The following is a 4,295-nucleotide window of genomic DNA, read 5'->3' on the forward strand; positions in this document are numbered from 1 at the left end:
ATCTGTTGAACAGACTCCTTAAAAACCCCAGAAGCATCAGGACGAAACATAGGAGACTGTTCAAAGGCCTGACCAGACTCGTGAAGTTTAAAACCAGCAATAAGGCCCAAATGTTTCCCATAGTTCAGCAGTTTGGTGTAGATCTCTCCAATAGCAGAGTTGAATTCATTAGAATGAAGGAGATAAGTGACAACCTGTTGAAAGCCTTGCTCAATGAGCCACTGGTTATCACCAGTAGCTTGAGCGACTGAAGCCTTCAAACCTTCCTTCTCCTCATCAAAGGCTTTCTTTTGAACATCTAAAGCCTCCCTATCAGCCTTCAACTTCAACTTGTCTGCTTCAAAACTCTTATTCAAGTCATTCATCTCAATCTCATGCCTCCTGGTCAACTCACCAATCTTCTTCACCCAAGCTTCCTCTTTTTTCGAAAACCCATCAACTTCCTTTTTCATCGCAGCCATGAAAGCCTTCATTTTATCCTTCTTCTTCGTAACTTCTTCATACTCCTGCATCCCTTTCGTAAAACGGGTAACACCCTCAGCCAAAAGGACAGAAAGGTTGCAAGAGCTCAACATCAACCTTGAGATAAAATGATCACCCTCCATCTCCGATATGGCATCTCAGACACCAGGGGGAGCAAAATGAGCCAACACATCGGCACAAACAGCAGGATCCTTAAAACTGTCCCCAACCTTCACACCCCAGTTGGGAATGTAAACTTCTTCAGCTTCAGGCTCCTCCAAGCCTTCAACTCTTTTGCCTGATGAACCCTGGATAGTAGGTGCAACACCCTTCTTAACCAACTTTTTCTTTTTCCCAGCAATCACCAACACTTTTTCCTTTCCCTTCTCCACACCACCTTCAGAAACCTGCTCTACGGACATCTCAATGTCATCACTAATATCAATAGTCTCTCAACCAGAGGGTTGATCAGCACTTTTTAAACGGCGGTTTGACCGACGGGTAGAAACCTTGGAAGCATGAACTTTCGTAAAACCCTTAACGTTTGGAACACCCACATAACCGGAACCTTCGAATCTATGCTCAGACCCCCTAGCAACTGCATCTTCACCAGGTATAGCCGCATCATCCTCAAACACGACATCAGAAGTGTCATCGCTCTTCACAAAGTCAAGTGCAGACATAACTACAAAACAAACACAAATAAAGGGTATAAACAAACAGAAAATAGGAACATCATAGCACAACAGAACAAATGCATACCCTGCCCATCTCTCATAAGCACTGGATCTCGATCAGGTTTGTCCCACAACTTACTAATGCCCAACAACACTAGTAAGGGCTCAGGAAAGGGACGAACCCTCGAAGGGCACTCCCTGAGGGTTTCAAGAAAACGGGTATTTATCTCAACAGCAGAGGGTTCAGGTTTGTTAAGAACGACATCCGAATGTCTCCAAACCATTTTAAAAGGAACAATCTCATCCGAAACCCAGAAAACCGATCTTTCCAAACACCCAGACTGGAAACCATGGATGAAACCAAACAGGTGTCAACTTGGGATGTTTCGAATGTGAACCAATCACCATTCTTGGCTAATCGGAAAAAGCGACGAAATGAAAGAAGGGTTGGATCATATCCGAAGCCCGGCATAAAACCTCAAAATGCATAACCCTAGCCAGACCCTGAGGGTGGATCTGGCCAAGAGAAACACGGTAATATTCCTGAATATTCAGCACAAAGTTTGAAAAAGGATGACGGAGATTAGAAAATTCAAAATGACGACAATACAGAGCAACAGAACCAGGAGGACATTGATCGATTGAAACATCACAACCCGGTGCAACCGGTTTAAATCTCAACCCAATGCCCCACTCTAAGCAAAAAGCTTCTACTTCTTCTTGGGCCAAGTGAGAAAACGATTTTGCTAAATCCTTACGAGTACCCATACTAAAAGAAAATAAGTAGAAGAAATAAAATCGAAACTAACCTGGAGAGAAAAAAGGAATGAACTTGGGAGGAAATATGTAAAATTTGTTTTCCTTCTAAGAGATAAATGAAAAATAAATGAAAACAAACGTTATCATTACACGGTAGGTTATTAAACCGCCACCTGACAAAAAACTGCCACTAGTCACATCAACTGTCTCTTCAAAATTCAAAAACCAAAAATCTCAACTGCTGTGAACCTTTCAAGCTTTCAAGCCTTGAAGCCCTCAAGCAAAACAAAAAAAATGTACAAAAAAAGTCAGAAGCATTTATGCTTACTGTTGGGATTAAACCCTATCAGAGGAACAGATAATGAGAGCCAAAACTGGTTCACATCAGTGGATTCATCATAAGCAGCTGTTTGCATTAGACTTTCCCCTTGAGAGTGGTTATAACATCTGATGGTCCTCATCCACTGTTCGTATACTACAACTGCTACCCATTAAGTACTTCTTGTGTACAACAATTGCTGGAGACAAAGTGCTGCTCGTAAATCAACTGCCCTAAGTCAAGTGTTACTAAAGACCAAAGCCCTGCTTGGAATGAAGCAGTGGAATGAAGAAACAGTTGTTTACTTTGTCTATTGTAATTGTATCAGTGTTTAGCTAGCAGTAGTTATATGTATCAGTGGTTACAGGCTGTTAGGTTGTTAGATGTCACTTTCATGGTGACGTCAGCTTAGATGCTTTAGTGGTTTGATTTGCCTATAAATGGAACAGTACCCTGTACTGTTACATTTGATTGATGGAGTGAGTTCTTCTCCTCTAATCCAATCCTTTCATCTTGTACAATCAACCATGGAGTATCAGGCTGAGGGGGGGTTTTGTTTGTAAACATGCATGTAAGCTTTTGATTGTAATAATTCGACCTATTGTGAAGCATGTATTATCAAAACTGTTTCTCCTTTGATTGTGTTTACAAAGTTTGTTTTCATTTCCGCTACATTTAATTTCAATTCATATCTATTGATTTGTTCAAATTACACAAACAAACACAATCATGAGAGCCTCAGATCCTAACAATTGGTATCAGAGCTTGGACAGTCAAATTCGATCTAACAATCAATTTGACATAACAGTTCAGCTCAAAATTCATTGATGCTAAGGTTGATCATATTTGTTGAAAAACAGAGTAACGAGTGAGCACGTTCAAAGTTGCTATTCAAAAACTCTGTAAAACAACCAAGATGTCATAAGACACACAAACTTCTCATAGCAAGTAATATCATGCATAAAACATCTATAGTGTTCAGATCTGAAAATATGTCTGGTAACTATGGTATAATCATTTCCTTTACGAAATTGATTTCAAGTGTTGATATGAAGTTTGTGTTGTTTCCATCATGTTTGATACTAAGGTGTGAACCTCTGGTCAACAAAAACCTAGTTTCGTAAAAACATTAGTGTTTTTGTTAACATAAAAGGAGGGAAATTAAAACTTTCGTTATCAAATCTTATGTGTTGAAAAACAGGTTGAGAATCCTATTATAAAGGATCAAATCAACTTTGTTAAGAACACATTAAGAAAATCAGGTGTTAAGACAGACTAAATCATATGTAATGTGAGATTTGATATAAGCATGTGCAAAAATGTCCAAGTCTCTCCAAACATTGCTGTAAAATGATTTTGGTCTAAATATTTCTTCAATAAAAACCTCCCAGTGAGTATTTTAGTACTTATGAATGGGAAGGGTAAAAAGAGAAAAAGAAAAATCACAAAAACTCAAAAGTGTGTTTGTCTCAAAACTTTTGAAGTCAAAAGAAAAGAGTATAGATGTAAAACACTTAAGAGTCCAAAATTGGGGGAACAATGGTCATCAAGCAGCCGTGTGCATTCATTGATTCAGGGAAGTTCAGGTAACAATAGTATCACCAGTTGTTAAACTTAAAAAGAGGACTAGGCAAATTTTTCAGTGTCATCACATGGTAACAAAGTCTATAACAGGACTTTCAAAACTTATGTGTACATGTCTCCTCATTTGTGCAATCAATTGACAAGGAAATGGTTTCAAACAGTGGTTATTACAATGTATTTCAAATCACTGACCATTTTCATAAAACTTGAGAATGATGTGATTATGAGTTTAATTGAAAAGTCTACCGGATCCTTTTTGATGTTGTTTTCAGAATAACCTTTAATTAGTTTTTTTAAGGTTTTTCTCAAATAAAACAGGATATATCATTCTTTATTTTTCTTTAGAATGATATATTTTGTACTTTTACTTGTTTTTGATAGTAAAAGTTTCAATCTCCTGTCAGGATGTAGATCCCTCATTTTTTGTGACACTATCCTTAAAAAAAATAGATCAAAAGGAAATGGTGCAAGTGTCAAGGTCATGTCAAACTCAA

The sequence above is a fragment of the Helianthus annuus genome, chromosome 3 (assembly GCF_002127325.2).
Source record: "Helianthus annuus cultivar XRQ/B chromosome 3, HanXRQr2.0-SUNRISE, whole genome shotgun sequence".
Taxonomy (NCBI): domain Eukaryota; kingdom Viridiplantae; phylum Streptophyta; class Magnoliopsida; order Asterales; family Asteraceae; genus Helianthus; species Helianthus annuus.